This window comes from Urocitellus parryii, chromosome 13 (genome assembly GCF_045843805.1).
Source record: "Urocitellus parryii isolate mUroPar1 chromosome 13, mUroPar1.hap1, whole genome shotgun sequence".
NCBI classification, from domain to species: domain Eukaryota; kingdom Metazoa; phylum Chordata; class Mammalia; order Rodentia; family Sciuridae; genus Urocitellus; species Urocitellus parryii.
The window spans coordinates 57,204,194-57,222,262 of NC_135543.1; positions in this window are offsets into that span (position 1 = coordinate 57,204,194).

The following is an 18,069-nucleotide window of genomic DNA, read 5'->3' on the forward strand; positions in this document are numbered from 1 at the left end:
TGTTAGATTTTTTACCTACTCATTTCACTTTTGTGGGTGCTAATGTAAATGATACTTTGTGTTTAATTTTAAATTCCAGTTGTTCATTATTGGGAGAAAGGAAACGGGTTGACTTTTGTCTATTAACCTTGTATCCTATGACATTGCTTATTAGTTTTAGGAGCTTTTTGGGTTGACTTACATTTTCTAGACAATTGTGTGAGCAGTAAACAAAAGTAATTTTATTCCTTCCCTCCTGTTATGTTTTATTTTCTTTTCTTATTGCGTCAGCTAAAATTTCCAATAAATATTGAAAAGAGTTAGAGAGAGGCAATGTCCTTGCTTGCTTCTGATCTTTTTGAGAAAACTTTTAGTTTCTCAAAATTAAGTGTATCAACTGTAGGATCTTAGTAGATATTCTTTATCAAGTTGAAGAAGTTCCCCTCTATTATAGGTTTCCTGAAAGATTTTATAATAAATGAATATTGGATTTCGTCCAATGTTTTTTCTGTATCTATTAATATGATCATATAGTTTTTCCTTTGTACCTGTTTAATGTAATGGATTACATTCACTAGTTTCAAATGTTGAACCAACCTTGAATCCCTGAAATAAATCCCACTTGGTCATAATGTATAATTTTTAAAAATCCTTAGATTCAACATGCCAATATTTTGTTGAAGATTTTTGCTTGTAAGTCTATGACAGATATTGATTACAATTTTCTTTTCTTGTAATGTCTGATTTTGGTATTAAGGTAATGCTGTCCTTACAGAATGAGTTATAAAATATACCTTCTGCTTCCATTTTCTGGAAGTGAACCCATCTGAACCTAGTGCTGTCTGATTTGGAAGATTATTAATGGGAAAGGGTACTGGGAATTTAACCCAGGGGTAATTTACCACTGAACTATATACCCCAACCCTTTTTATTTTTATTTTTTTATTTTTTGAGAAAGGCTTTCATTAATTTTCTTAGGTTCTCGCTCAGTTGCTGAGGCTGGCCTTGAACTTGCAATGCTTCTGTCTCAGTCTCCCAAGCTGCTAGGAGTACAGCCATGCATTTCTCCACCCCCACATGCATGGTGGAGATAATCAATTATTGACCCAATGTTTTCAATAGATACAGACCTCATCAAGATTGTATGTTTCTTATTGTTTTTAGTTTTTACAGATTATGTCTTTCAAGTTGTTAGCCTATTCCATCTAAGTTCTCAAGTTTGTAGGCACAGATGTGTTCAAAATATTCCTTATTGTTTTTTTAGTGTCTGTGTGATCTGTAATGATGTTCCATCTTTCATTTCCAATATTACTAATTTTGTTTTCTTTCTTTTTCACTTAGTTTGTCCAGAAACTTATAAATTTTATTGATCTTTTCAAAGAACCACATTTTGGTGGGTTTTTTTTTCTATTAATTTCCTCTTTTCCATTTCACTGATTTTTTACACTAATTTTTATTTTTATTTTTTATGCTTCCTTCAGATTTAATTCTTTTTCTATTTTCCTTATTCATATTTTTCTTTATTAATATATGTATTCAATGTTATAATTTTCATTCTAAGTACTACTTTTGATGCATCCCACAAAATTTGATGCTGTATTTACATTTTCATTTCTTTGAAAAAAATTTAAATCTCTCTTGAGATTTGTTCTTTGACTTGTCTGTTGTTTTTATCAGACATTTTGGGATTTTCAGCTATCTTTACTGAATTTTTGTTTAATTCTGTTTTCATCTGAAAACATACATTACATTATTTCTAATTTTCTAAATTTTTTAAGGTGTGTTTCATGGAACAAAATGTGTTCTATTCTTCTGAATAGTCTCTGTGAGCTTGAGAATAATGTGTTCTGCTGTTGTTGGATGAAATAATCTAAAGGTGTCAGTTATATCCAATTGATTGATGGTGCTGTTGAGTTCAGCTGTGTCCTTACTGATTTTCTGCCTGCTGGATTTGTCCTTTACTGACAAAGGGATGTTGATGTTTCCAACTCTAAGAGTGGATTCATCTGTATCTCCTTGTACTTCTATCACTTTCTTCTTGTATATATTGATGCATTGTTAGAGGTTCATACTCACTAAGGATTTTTAAGTATTTTTAGAAAGGTGACCCTTTTGTCATCTGAAATGCCTTTCTATCCCTGATAATTTTCCTTGGTCTGAAGTTTTCTGCTAATTTTAATATAGCATATTTTTATTTTCTCTTGATTGTTTTTTACATAATGCTACAGTCTGTATCCCTTTGTTTTTAATCTCTGTGTGTCTTTATATTTATGGGAAGTTTCTTATAGAGACTATATAGTTGGGTCTTTTTTTCTGATCTACTGTGGCAGTCTCTGTCCTCTACTTGATAGTGTAAACTGTTGATATTTAAAGTGATTATTGATCTATTAATAACCTATCATGTTTTTAGAGGGGGGGATATTGTTTGTTTTCTGTTTGTTGCCCTATTCTTTGTTCCTATTTTAGTCTCCCCCACCTTTTCTGCCTTAATTTAATTGAACATTGAATACTGCTCCATTTTCTGTACATTCTTAGCTTCTTTATTCTTTTCACTTTTCATTGGTTGCCCTAGAGCTTGCAGTTGTCACTTACGATTAATGCAAACCTAACTTCAAATAGCAGTATACTACTTGACAGGTGGTGCATGTTCTTATAATAGCAAAGTATTCTTTTTTCCTCCCTTATATCATTGCTGTATTTACTTTACTTATTAATAATCTGTAGTCATCAAACGCTTTGTTGCTGTTATTATTTTGAGTAAATGTTTATCTGATAGATTAATTAAGAACAAAAATATATATCTTCCTTATTTCTTTTATAAAACTCTTCCTTTTTTTATGTACATCCAGGTTTCTGGTCTATGTCATTTTTCTTCTTTCTAAAGAACTTTTTTTCATATTCAGATTTTATTTAATTTTATAGTGAACAAAGTACATATATCCCTCACCAATTCGGGGTAATTTAGTGTGGCAGTTCTCCATAATAAACTATTCAAAGAGATGCTTTGGTCAAGACTAGAGTGAATTATAAAAAGAAATGCTATTATAAAACCAACACTGGGCTAGGGTTGTGCCTCAGCGGTAGAGCGCTCGCCTAGCACAGGTGAGGCCCTGGGTTCCATCCCCAACACCACATAAAAATAATTAAGTAAAAATAAAAATAAATATTAAAAAAAATAAATAAATATTAAAAAAAAATAAAAAATAAATATTAAAAAAAACCAACACTGTCACAAATTACATTAAAACAAAATACATAGTATTTGCATGTTGTGGTTTACAGTGTTTTCTTGGGACTGGCCCCCAACATCATGAAATGGCAGAAATGCCAGTTTATCATGTTGGATGTGGAGGCTCACCCAGTTTCACCTTAATCTTCAGGATCACCATGGTTGGCTTTAAACAACATCATTTTGGCTACTGACAGTGTGGTCTGCCCTGTAAGTGACTATGCAGTTGCTCTTATGAGTGATATGTCCATTATGGTCCTTGAGATCTTAAACTTTCACCCACTGGCTCTCATTTTTTTTCATAGGTGTGCATTTTGTGATGATTTCTCTTGTTCCAGGCAAGATAGGTGATTGGTAGGTTTACAGACAGAAAGTATGTGTTCAATGGATATTAACTTAAAGGTCCAGGTCTCTGACTTGACCTCTGATTTGAACATGAACCCATGAGTCCTTAATGGGATTCTTATGCACTCAAAGAAAATCAGTAAGAAGTGTTTAGTGTGATATCACTGAAATTAGTTCACACACATGCAAGACTAGAAAGGAGAAAGAACTTTTCCATTACAAGCTTGGCTTTTATGAGGGCCTTTTATGATGCCACCCCCATCTACCAACTCCCCCCCCCAACAATACAAGAAGCACATTTGTTGTCATTTTTTCACCTTTAGAATTAGACAAATTCAAGCAAGACAAGGCCGGTAGAGTCTGGTTGACTGTGCTTCTTTTTCCAGGCAGAATAACAACAGCAACAACAACAACAAAAAAAAAATTGAAGCAATTATCCACGTAAAACAGTCCAAAGCAAATCAAAAAAATTCAAGCAAAAACTGAGCCTTTTGACTGAATCGTAGAGTTAATTATTTCAGTCCTTCACTGCAGCATTCCTGGGAGACCTGGTCTAAGAATGTTTTTCCAAAAGCTAGCAGATGCAGAAGTGGAGAGAAAATGTATTGTGAGCAGAGCTGTGGAAATGGAGTGTGCTGCCCAGAACACCTGATGAGAATAGCAGGCGCAGACTCTGGCTCCACACCAGCATGGCTGGAAGAGAAGATAATCTTCGATGGGGAAGGTGATCTGCAGTGTCAACAGAAGTGTACCAGTGCCTAGAGGGCCATTCTACCTGACCTTTCAAAATCTTTATAACTTCACCCTTGAACATATGATGTTTCAATTTACTGTCAGAGACATTATAGGTGATTTCCCTTTATGTGCTTAAACATGTATCTCTTTTCCCATCACCTCTTTGCAATTAAGAGGGCAAGTTATTAATCAAAAACTTTTGCCTTGGGGCTGGGGTTGTGGCTTAGTGGTAGAGCACTTGCTTACCATGTGTGAGGCACTGGGTTTGATCCTCAGCACCACATAAAAATGAATAAAGGTACTGTGTCCATCTATAACTTAAAATAATAAATAAATAAAATTTAAAAAAACACTTTGACTTCAAATTATGAAATTAAAAGATGATTATAACTACAGGAAAGGAAGCTTTGGGATTTTGTTTCATTTGTAAATATATAATAAAGTTATCTATATTGTCTAATGTTGTGATTTCTTCCAATCCATTCACAATCAGCTAATGTGAGTACAATTTTGATTACATGGCCCATTTTAAATTCTGCTATGTTCTGGTCCAACCAGTGTCAAGATAGTTCTTTCCTCCTTTCTAGTCTTGCATGTGTGTGAACTAATTTCAGTGATATCACACTATTTCTAATAAGAAATAGCTTCCATTTTTTCTTTGTAAATGCTGCTAGGTGCTTGGGCAGAATTTGGATATTTTTCCCAGGGGTTTTGGTATGGTGTTTCTATAGTCTTAAACCTTCTCACTTGCCAGGTATGGTGAGGTATGCCTGTATCCCAGCTGTGTGGGAGTCTGAAGCTGGAGAATCACAAGTTCAAAGCCAGCCTCAGCAAAAAGCGAGGCACTAAGCAATTCAGTTTGACTCTTTCTCTAAATAAAATACAAAATAGGGCTGGGTATGTGGCTCAGATGTCGTGTACCCCTGAGTTCAATCCCTGGTATCGGGGAAAAAAAAAAAACCTTCTCAGTTAATCCCTCCTTCTTAAGCAATCTCAAATTCTATTCTTGTCTGACTTGGGAACATAAAACAACCTCTGGTTGTAAGGCCTGTAAAAAATGGCTTTATCTGTTTATTTATGTTAGTTTCCCTTAGTTTTTTGTGGCTTTTGTATAGGTAGCTGTAATTTTAGATTATGAGATTCAAGTGGTCAGTGAGCAGGATGCAAGGAATACTGTCCTGGGCCTTTTTGCATGGTCTTCCACTGACAGAGGGAGCAATAGGACTTACCATGCTAAATGTTCCTGCTGTGATGTTCATTAGTTGAGTGTATTCAGTGCATTTTCAACATACAGCCTTTTTAATTTACTGGGTTGTGACCCCATCATAAGACAAGAAATAGCTGTATTTCAACTATGTCTGTCAAATATTTATTAGAATCTTCTCTTCAAAACTGTATATGGCAGTATAGATGATAATTCAGTAATAAGTCAATGTCTTTGAGTGAATGTCAGTAAGCAGATGATGATTGCATTGCACAAGTATCATTGGTCATTTTGTTTTAGGCTGTTTTTTTTTTGGACAGGCAGTGGATATTTTTCATATCTATGTGTGCAGTGTGACACTCACTAAAGGCACATAAGTCAATGAATCATGAATGTGTAAAATTGTTTCAGTAGAGGTTATTCCTGAACATTGTTGAATGTGCCACCAGATCTCCAGTTTCCATTCACATGCATGTCTACATAATTGAATTCTTTGTCCTTAAGGAAACTAGCCAAGAAATGAAAGGAGACTATGAGCAGCACCCGGCAGGAGATGACTGTGATGGTGAACTCGATGGACAAGAGTTACGTAGAGCAAAGCACAAGCTACGATTAAGCCTTCTTCTTCATGGACACACACAATCTAAACAGGAGATATAAGTGCACCCAATGGCTTTCTGGGATTCCAGGTAGCATTGAGGGATTAAAGAACAAACCAAAACAAGACTTTATTTTTCCTCTAAGAATTGTTACGCCGTATTGCTTTCTCCACTCACTTTACCTGGTCTGGAAATACTATATCTCATGGTTTGCTTAGCAGAGATGTTCCAAAGGTGATAGGACCAGGTCAGAGACCACAGGAAACCACTGTCTGTAAATTCTTCCAGAGCAGTGACAGGAAGGCTTCTTCCAGTTGAGGAGGAGGCACCTGTTTCTCATCATGCTTTTCTTTGTTTAGGTCCCATTTGTGAGCAAGCCAGGTGTGGAACTGCACAAGGGAAGCCTGTTGTAAAACAGTTTGCTAAATGGCAGTAACAAGTTAATTGTTTATGTGTTTAGCTGACAGGTTCTGCCTTCATTATAGGGTTATGAGTGGTAATTAATAAATTAAACCGCATTTCAACTGCACAAGTCTTAAACCTCACACCAGGTGGGTAAACTGAGCTGGGCTAATACCTTCCCTTGCTTCCACCTGTGATCCAGGTACAATGCATTATTTCAGGAAACTAACAATTAGATTGATTATATGATATAAAAAAGGAACAGTTGTTTTGTCTCTTGTGATCTCAGATAACAGAGGTAAATCACATGGCCATGGATTGTAGGCCACAGCACAAGTTCATCAAGTTCAAGGTCAGAGGTTTCTTTATCCTTTTGTGTGAAATCCATCCCTGCAGACTGCTACTGACCCCGGCTGCATAATCAGGTCATTGATCAGCATGGAGATGGAGAGTGCAGCATTGCTGTTGCCTAAGTAATGCACATAAAGGCTGGTGGAGCAGAGGAGCAGAGAGAGTGTCTGGGAGAGTATGGACAGTGCGAGCTGGTGTCCTGGTGTCCTGAGTGCACACTGGGCAGCCTGTTCAGGTGCTGTGGCTCTCCATCCACTCCTCTCTCATGTCACAGCATGGTCAATGCCTGTGCCTGCTCCCAGCATCACATTGCTCCTTGAGACTTCATAGAATTTAGTCTCTTACTTTTTCTGTACATAGTGACTGCAGTCATCCCACATTTTCCTGCTACATTTATGTGCTCTACACATACACCTGGCCTTGCATCGAGCTGGTGCTGCTTGGTTTTCATTTTTGGTGGCCTTTCTTTACCCTCAGTGTCATTTTACTGATAGATACAGAAGCTGTAGTTTCTCACTATACCATAAAGTGCATCCCATTTTGTCATTGGATTCTCTCTGCTTCTTGTAGCAGATGTTACATTTTTTCTTTCAAAAGCACATATGTAATATATTTAATGGCTGTAACATATATGGCCTATGTTGTATTTGTTGGGGGCTGGGGGTGAAGAAGATCTTTGAGCTACATACAAGGTTGGTATTTTTGTAGCAGCAGTTATTTCTTGAGCATCAGAAGGTAAGGAACACAGGAGCTAGGAGTGTTGCTCAGTGGTAGAACATTTGCCTAGCACATGTGAGGCCCTGGTTCCATCCTTAGCACCACACACGCAAAAGAGAAAGAGTGAGAGAGAAGAAAGGGACTGTGTGGATGTAACATACGGTTTCACTTTCAACCCATTAAAGTTCCAAAGTTTTTATTTCATAGTAAAATTCCTCATGAATACATTTGCTTAAAATGGCCTGCCCCAAGAGTAGGAACCTACATTAGTAGCTTTAAGGCCTTTGTTTGAGGTTGGAACCACAGAGAGACTTGCCTCTGGACAGGAAGTGTAATCTGGAAGTTTCTCTTTAAGAAGGCAGTGGATCTGTGGAAATCCAAAAATCAGGGAAAGAAGGCAGCCAGAAGCTGGCATCCCTCTGCCTCTGGTGATCCATTTGGCATTGTTTGATGCCTCAAAGCCAGCCAAGAAATGCCACAGGAGTCTTCCTGTTTGTCTCTCACTCTTAGCAGTCAGTGGGTCTTGTCCCTGATGGTAAACTTTTTCATCATATTCTATTAACGTCCTTACAATTAGATCTAAAGTACCAGGGCAGGAACTTTCAGGAAGAGCATTTATTAGACCATTGTCTGCCAACCTCATCCCCATTACAAATCTGCAAAGTGCAATATCTTTTAAGGCTGGGAAAAAGTCTAGAAGCTAAGTTGAGTTGCTTTTAGAAATGAATCAATGAGAAAAATGTGACTGGAAAATTTCAAAGTAAGCATGAACACATTTACAAAAAGTATGGAATAATCTGTCCCCCAAAGCAAGTATGAGGTGTGCTTATATAATACAGCATAATATATACTACAAAAGGAGAACATATTTGGGAACAGGTTTAACTTGTGTAACAAAAGACAAATGTATTTGTGTTCTCTTGTTTTAACTAAAAGGCAAAAATAAACAGTTATTTCATATCTGTTTTGTCCATTTTTGCCAACCATGTAAAGTTGTCTGCTGATATTAAAGAGGCATTACTCTCACTAACTCTGATATAGTTTACAAGTACTCAGTTATTTTTGTTCTTGTTTTCATCAGTTATTTTTTCTGGGTGAAATATACTTTATATATGTTATTCTTCTGTACTTTAGAAAAATATAAATGACAGACAGCCTGGGTTCTGTTTTTTGTCCCATCACTTACTCATTCATCCCCTTAAAAATACAAACACAGGTAAAGGCACTGTCATACTGGAACTGCCCCTGAGAGCTGAAATATGTTAACATGTCATCAGAATAATTATAACATACAGTGTCCACAGGTATACTTCCCACAAATATAATGGTGTAATTAGGTATTAGTGTCCTGGTCCAGCACTTGGCATCAAATAAATCATGTAAGTATGTCAGAGGAATATATATATATATATATATATTAGTTATGTTTAACCACCTTACTCATATTTAAGTTGTTATATGTTTATGAAATTTATGTGCTGTTATCAGGAATCAGTGAAGATATTGAAGACAGTTGACATACTACCTTAAAATTAGGAGCTGGCCATTTTTACTGGAATTGGATAGATTGGATTGGACTGACTTTCTTTTTAAAAACAGAAGGAGAAGGTGTGATAGCATTGAATGTTTTAGAGTAATATTTTGAAGGGATGCAAGCATTTTTATAAGGATTTAATAAGACAATGTGGGGACATGCAGCTTTCACCTTAAATATCAGCTTTATTTTTTATAAATCAAATAAAGTCATTATGGAAAGTTCTCTCATTTCCAAAATGTGAGGAAGGACAGGAATTAGTAATCTGCAAAACACTGGCATCCCCAGTATTCTTCAGAAGCCTTGAATGTCAGCATCATACAATGGCAGACTTACAAGAAAAGCTAAAAGTTAGAAGTATGTTGCATTTATCTACTGGGCTGTGGGGTAAGAAAAGTCTTTTTTTTTTTCAATTTTTTATTTTATTTTATTTTTTGTACCAAAGATTGAACCCAATACACTTAACCCCTGAGCCACTTCTCCAGCGCTTTTTTAATATTTTATTTAGAGACAGGGTCTCACTGAGTTGCTTAGAGCCTTGCTGATTTGCTGAACCTGGCTTTGAACTTTCTTTTTCCTTTTTTTTTGTCTTTAAATTTTGATATGTTATATATGAGAACAGAATGCATTACAATCCGTAATACACATTATAGAGCACATTTTTCATATCTCTGGTTGTGCACAAGTAGAGTCACATACTTCGTGTCTTCATACGTGTAATTAGGGTAATGATAACCATCGCATTCCACCATCTTTCCTACCCCTATGCCCCCTCCCTTTCCGTCCCTCCCTTTTTCCCTTTGCCCTATCCAGAGTTCATTAATCTCCCCCCCACCAGCATATTATGGATCAGCATCCTTAAATCAGAGAAGTCATTCGGCATTTGAGTTTCGGGGATTGGCTAATTTCACTTAGCATTATATTCGCGGGCTCCATCCCTTTACCTGCAAATGCTATAATTTTATTCTCTTTTAATGCTGAGTAATATTCCATTGTGTATATATACCACATTTTCTTTATCCATTTATCTACTGAAGGGAAGAAAAGTCTTTAAGTTTGTTCTCTTAGAGGACAAGTAACAACCCAGAGACACCTGGGGATGATGCCATTTGCCATGTGTCCCTGAGTGAATTTGGGAGGTTTCTTTCTGTCACCTGCTTGGAGTAATCAAGGTGATTTCAGAGCATGGTGCTTGAAGTCTCAGGACTCTACAGCTTCTGATCAGCCTTTTTTTTGTTTTTGGTTTTTCCTTTATCAACAGCTGTGTCATCACCATCATCCTTTACAATGAAAACAAACACACTGAGCACATCGGTGCCTACTTCCTACTACCCAGGTAACAGATCCTTCCATCCTCTCATCTCTTCATGGCCCCTTGGCAGCCAGAACCCATCAGCCTCCCACAGTGCCATGCGCCATGCGGTGCTGTAGGAGCTCACTCTGTTGGATGTGCTGTACCCAAGGCTTTCTGTGGCTTTCATGGGGGAAGATGGGGGACCTTTCATCAATCATTTACTGTTCTTTCTCTTTTTACTTTCTCTGCATTGACCTGCTTACGATGTATGACAGACCCATTTGTGCCAACTGCAATTTTAGGTGAGAATATTTCCCTTTACCACAGTATATTGCAGGAGTAATTGAGAAAGTTAGTGGCCACTCTGGAGGAGACTGAAGTTTTAATTCTGTTTGCTGCAGTGATTAGAAGAAGGATATAAGATGGGATGGGGGTGGGTTAGATGATAAAAAGACTTGGTCTAATCAGTCTGCATTGATGAGGAGGGTTTGCTGCATGTGTGTTGGGAATGATTTCAAAAGGTTTAAATGAACAGTCCCAGTTCCCTTTCTGTGTTCAGAATTTAACTTTAGTTGTGATCCTAGGGGAAAAAACAATGTGTCATCACTCAGCTGTGTACTTCCAAGAGCTCAATCCTGTCCAATGCAATAGTCATCCTAAAAGTGAAAATAGCTCCTCATTATTTTCAGTTATCACTCAGCACTAAAAATGTCAATTACAAAAAATAGCATTTTTCTAATTATGCCCAGTGGTATGCAGAACAATGATCACAGTAGAGTGTGGGCCCCCTACCCATCTGCCCAGGGCACCCCCAGCATCCCAAACTGTCTGTTGCACAGTGGAATTTCAAAGGAGCTAATGTTCTGAACTTGGAAATAACAAGATGTCACTTTATAATCATCTGGTTTATTATGTATCAGATGTCACTAAAAATGAACTCAAATATTAGCCCAGTGGGGCAGAATGGATTTAAAACATGAAATATTCCCAGCAGAGAGCTACAGAAAAAAAGTCCTCTTTGTGCAGTGTAAGAAGGGCGAGGAGAAATGGCATTCCCTGGCTGTGATAAACAAACATCCAAGAACTGCTATTGCCTTTGAGGTGCATAAATAATCCGAATGTGTCCCCACTGTGTTCTCTTTCTACTGTTGTAGGGACAGACAGGTAAGGCACTGATGATAGCAGGAAACAGTTTAATTTGACTGCAGCCAGGTTCAGAGGGCACAACTTTTGCTGTAATCAATTAATCCCCTGACCCTGACTGAGTTTTAGAACTTTATACCCAGCATATAAGGGGAGGGGCTCAGAAGTTCACAGTCTGCAGAAGTTCACATAAAGCAGCTTTTTTCTTTCACTGTTTTGAGCAAGTTAACCCTTCAAGGACAACACCTGAGAAGGGGAGAGCTTCTTCTCCCCTTTCTTTCCTCCTCCTGCCAGCTGTTACCATGGAGCCCAACTGGTAACTTCTCTTATCTTAGAAATGTAGACAACCCTGTGAAGCCCAGCTCAAGGCCAGAGGCCTTGTTACAGGATTTGTCTTTTTTGTCACATTTTGCATTTGCAAACACACTTCTATAAACTACTATACTGGATACATGTTTGTGAAAAACAAGTAAAGGGATGTTCAGCACCTGGAGTGCTGATTTCTTCCTGGTCAGTGGCCAAGTAAAATAAAGCAACAGGGAAATAGAAAACTTTTTTTTTTTTTGTAGAAACTCTTTTGCTTATAGTCTTAAAATAAATTATGGTGAAGATTTCTGGAGAAGCTTAGTTAAGATTTTTCATGGAGGAGGGGATGACACTACCTGACTACTAACCTTACCAAACAGGAACACAACAAAGATATCTTCCCGGTATATGACAATTTATTGTACCAAGAGTTCCATCCTCAGTTGTCCAACCCTCTTCCTAATTCTCTTTATATCTTTGCAACATAATTTCCTCCTGTGTTTCTCTTTCTTCTTAGTTTTTATGATTCCTGGATAGAGGGAAATTTTACTTTCCTTATGGTGTTCTCAGGGCTTAATAAAATTTGTTGCCTGGAGGAAAGAAGTGAAGTAAGGTATATTTTAAAATAAAACAGAATTTTTTAGTTTTGTATCATTTGAGAGCTAATAATGCCCACAACCCCTCTTCCCTCACATACACATTTTAATACCAAGTGTAAGGAGAAAAAGGCTTCATTTTTGTTCTTTCACAAGTGAGGGGCATGGAGTAATCTTTGGCACCCAAAACAATGTAATCCACATATAAAGGGCATTTGCAAAATCATTGGATAGCTGAAGATTTGCGATTTCTTTGTGTGTAGTAGCATTCATTCCCTGGGTTCCTCCAGTAGATGTTCTGACCCTGGGGGAGCTTTGAGTGGGGAGGGCTGAGACAGGCATTGTCAGAAGGAAGAAAGTGTTCAGATTTCACAGCAGGATTAAGATAAGCTTATTAAACAAATATCATTTTTCTAAAGTCACTGCTTTGTTGTGAACACTAATAACATCTTTTAAAGTTGGTTAGGCATGGGTTCTGGGAAAATAAAAATGATAAGCATGCAGTCCCTGCTCTCAGGGACTCCACAGCTTGGTGTCCGAAATAGACAAAGAAACTGCAGAACATGCCAAACTGTCCCCTATATACATGGTCAGGATGCCATGTGACATGCAGGTGGTAGGAGCAGAGAATCCCTGGGGTCTGTGGGTAGTTGTGTCCTATTTGGTGCTCTAGTGGCCTTGTCAAGTACTGGAGAGCAAATTATCTAGTAAGAAAAAATGGAGCCAAGAAAAAGGAATAAATATTGCTCACTTGAACCACAGACTAATTATCAACTATTGGTAAGGGGGGGAAGTAGCCAAGATGATGGAATGGAGATTAGCAAGTAAGGAAGAGTTTCCATTTTGCAGAACTTGTTGAAAGCCATCTGGGGGCACATGATCCTGGTGTCATGTTCTATGGCCCTCAAACATTTCAGAATAATGCACCTGCCCTGCATTTATTTTTTCTTCCTTTCCAATCTTCTGGTTTCCCAAATGGATGAAGAGGTGTAAGGGTGACTGTGGCAAAGAAACCAGTTCTGCTAAATCTTTCTTGCTACTATTCTTCCCATAATTTCCAGTATAGCTGATTTTGCAAAAAGATGTCACATGGACTAAAGTGGAAATAAAAGTCCCATTATTTTTCCTTTGTCTGCAGATGGCAGAAGACATTTTTATCATAACTGGAACTGAAAGAAAATCTAATAACATGAAGATTAAAGACCCAGGGCATAATAATGCCAAATCCTTAAATAAATGGACATCTAAGCTCCATTAAAAGTGAAAACTCCAGCAGAGTATATTACTGGATTTTAGTCTTAAAGTCATAAAGTCTTAGCTTACCTACTTTTACTATTTAATCAAAAGTAACCTCCTTTCAGTTAGCAAAAATTGAGGGGAAAAAAGAGAGATGTTTTCCTGTCTCCTACAAGAGTATTGAGAACTGGTAATATGAAGAAACTAAGAAAAATTAATGTTTTCTGTATCATTCAGGTAGGATAGGTATGACCACATGACCATTTTTACTGGATTATACAAATAAATTGTGGGCTCACTCTTCAACCTCCATCCCTGTGTTTGTTAGATATTAACTATAGGGAAAAATGTTTAGGAAAAGACAAATGAAGTGTTTCAAATATAATACAGCTTAACAATCAATACCTTACCTCATCCCCATGGGCATTCTTTCCTGCTTGGCCCTTGATCCACATTTCTAAGGACCCCTCCCTGCTTAAGATCCCTCTGTTTACTGCACCAAATTGTAATGCTTAGGGTCACTTCCTCTTTCCTCCAGAGTTTCTTTGAAGGGCAGTCTGCACCATGGGATTCTGCTAAGAAAGATGAGAACAGAATGAAGAACAGATATGGGAATATCATTGCATGTGAGTGCTGACGGTGTAATTGTGCTGTTGTAGAACTTTCTTTCCACATCTGATAAGGTTGACCACCAGGCTCATGCAGTGAGAATTTACAGTGCAATTACTGCTTTCATCCTGCTGCAAGGGGTTGGTGTTATGTTCATATTAAGGGAAGGAAAAATGATCTGAATACTGCCACTACATCAGTGTGCTCTCCCTGTGGGCCCAGTTTTACTTTTAGATTTAAGGTTCTAGGAACATAGGTAATGTTAAAATGTATAAAAGGAAGATGCATTTTTAGGAGTAACACCCCAGTCCTAATGTTTCCCAACTGCTTCATGAGAATGAATAGAAATCATGATGCAAAGCCTGCCTTCATGCAAGGAGCTTGGTGTTCCCTGCGAATATTAACTCATGAATCCTCTGGACTCTGGGTTAGGTAGGTCAGTAATAGCCCCATTCTGAGGGCAGAAAAGTGAAACTCAGAAGTTAAATGATAGTCCCCATATCACAATATTCATTAGCAAAAGATCTAGGATTATATCTCAGAAATTCCCAGTGCTAGTGAAACTGAATGTGGCCAATCTGTAATACCTCAGTCGGGTTTTAAATTGAGCCCAACATCATTAACGTTCCATAAAGATGGTGAGACTCAAGGTAGATTGATGAACCTCCTTCTCCCCAGGCTCACACAACCCATCCCCTGCATTAAACTGCTCTGAGTCACACATAACCGCATCATGGTGGTGACAGACTCACTGTAGTAACTTAACAGAACTAGCAGTATTTATAAAGACATGTAAACTAAGCAAGAAGGCAGAGAGAACATCTAGCTCATCATGCCTTATTACATGTAAGAGAACAAATTTGAAAGGTTTGGATATTCCAGGGGAGCAGTTAGTTTTATTGATTGTGAAAGTGCAGTTGAATTGCCTGAGTTAACATTTTTTGAGCTGACGCCACAGAGTCTTTGGCAGTGCTGCTCCAAAGAAATTTCTATTCAAGCCACAGGAGGGTGCTGAGCATTGGTATGTGACTGGGATGACTGAGAAACTGACTTTTAACTTTTTATTTTATTTTTATTGTTTGAATTTAAACAGTACACAGACTCTTGATCAGTGCAGATCCAAAGTGTTGGGGCTTCAGTATAATATGAAACTTTTGAACCAAGCATTTTTTGCTTTCCTTTTGGCCATGAATAGAGCCAAACCACTAGCTTTGCAGGTTACAGATGCTAGCTTCTTTTGTTTTGTGGGTTTTGTGAAAGTATGCCATATTTATTTGGTGCTTTAGTGGCCTTGTCAAGATCCTTTGTAGATGGGAGATGCTGCCCCAAGGTCCAGGGTTTGATTGCCCCTCAGTGAATTCATTCACCTGTGGGAGACTTTGTTAGAGACTGGGGACATGAAGGTCATCAAGATGAGATGTTGTCACTGCCCATGGGACAGAGAAGACCAGGCAGAGGACAGATCCCCGTGGCTGTAGTCTTGCAGTTGATGGCTATGTACACAGTGCCATATTGATTCAGAGAAGGAAAACATTACTTCTTAGCCCATCCAGACTCTTCCAAGTTCTTTCATGTTCTCTGGGAGCTTGGGGAGGTCTTGCACTAGCAGAAAAATCCAGATTTCTTCAGTGGCTTACAGGATGCTTCACCTCTGCACTAAACTCTGAGGGGATTCATAGAGTGCTGAGAGCCATAGCCAAGTAGGAATGATGCATGGCATTTTTGGTTGAAAGGTGACCCCAGCAAGCCATTGAGATGATAATGATTATGTTAAGATGTGCATTCAATTGGAGATTAGACCCCTGCTGTCTGCCTAGGCCTGCTACTTTGGAGCACTTGAGGGACTCCTGGAGAGTTCCCATTGGTTGGGGAAGTGCGGTGGGAGGGAATTCTGGAGGAGGGATTTCCTGTTGGTGTAGTGTGTCCTGGGAGAAGACCGTGTGCTTGGCATTCGCGGGAGTTTTGGAAATGAAGTTTGTTCCTGCTTGAGTGGCTCTTGATTTTGTGCCCAGCCAGACTTAGGCAATAGAGCTACATGGACACATCCCTTCACATGCAATGTGGAAGGGGACATTGATGAGTCATTGTCCTTTAGTTGCTATAATATCGCCCATCTGAGCCTCATCTGAGCATAAAGCATACAGAAGGCCATGTCAAGGGGTGTCACTTTAGGTATGCTGAGAGAGTCATCTGAACTTTGTGCAGTGTAACTTGGAGTCTACTTCTTCCTGTTACATAATTTTATACCTATACTTGGGAGACTCTTGAGAAATATTTCTGAATGATTAATGGGAAAAATGATAGAGATTAAGCATCCCTAATCTGAAAATCTGAGATCTAAAATTCTCCATGATCTAATATTTTTTGAACGCTGACCAGATTCTATAAGTGAAAAATTCTATACCATGAAACTTTGTTTCATATACAAAATCACTGAAAAAAGTTATACAAAATTCCCTTTGGTCTGTGCCTATAAGGTGTATATAAAACAAAAATATGTCATGTTTAGATTTAGACTTGGGTCCCATCCTCAAGATATTTCATTATATGTATGCAATATTCCAAAATTCAAAAACAAATCTAAATCAATTCTGGTACCATGCATTTCAGATAAAGGATTTCAACCATATAAATTTAGTGTTCACGGATCATTTACTTCTAGTGACGGGTCTGTGTCCTTTGCATACATTAACTAATTTACTCTTCTGTGCAACACTATGAAATAGGCAATATTCTTTTGTCTATTTTATAAATGACAAAATTAAGGATGACACAGTTAATAAGATATGGAGGCAGGACTCCAACCTGGGAGCTGCTGTCTCTCCTATCTGATGTGCACTTTGAGGGTTGGTCCCATTGGCATAGTTTAGCCTTTAGCATCACATTCTTCACAGGCCAGTCTCAGTGACAAGGCAGCTGAAGGAGACCATGGCCCTCCTTTCCCATCCTCAACTCTCCATGCCACCCCAACCCTAATAAATTAAAAGAACTAAAAGCTATACTTCAAAGAGGTTTCAAGATAAGTTCTCTGTCCTTGAGGCTGACCCTTGAGGCCCTCTGTCAAGAAACTCCAGAGTTGCCTTTGCCTTCTGCACAAGTTCTGTATGATTCCTTCATGTCTGACATCTAAGGAGGACAGTGGGCACAATTTATTCATTATAACCTATTTTTACTCATTGTCACCTAGCTCTGAATGGGCACAGAGAGGACAGGCTGTCAGAGGACTTTTTAGGAATGGGCCAGATGTAAGGAAAAACAGTAGCCAGCAGGGCTTCCCTGCCTGTGTCCTGCCTGGGAAAGCAGGATGGCCAGCTGGAGGGCACTGGGCAGCATCCTGATCCAAGGATGGCAGGATATCAAAGATAAATCACACATGGCCCCACCTACTTCCCAGCTTATTATTACACAAACGTACTGACTTTTTCATGAAGATATTTAAAAACCACAAATGCTGCACAAAATATAAAATAGTTTCATGTAACTCAGTGAAGTCCTTACTTTCAAGTTGATGTAGAGAGAAGGGAAGTCACTTGTCTGTGATCTAGCACGTAGGTGGTTGTTCTTTTGTGATATAAAACAAGGAAGGTGTTAAATTTATTAGGAAAGATTGTTTTTATAGACTTGAGAAGAGGCATGGCCCCTCCAGACCAGCCTGATGATGGCCCTGTACTGTATCCTGTAAAAAGTTTCCAAGCTTCAGGCTCCATTCCAAATACGGTCCTCCTGTGTTGTTCTTAATCAGCATCCTCTCTCCCCACCACCTGTAAGTTCTCCCACCTTGTCTTGACTT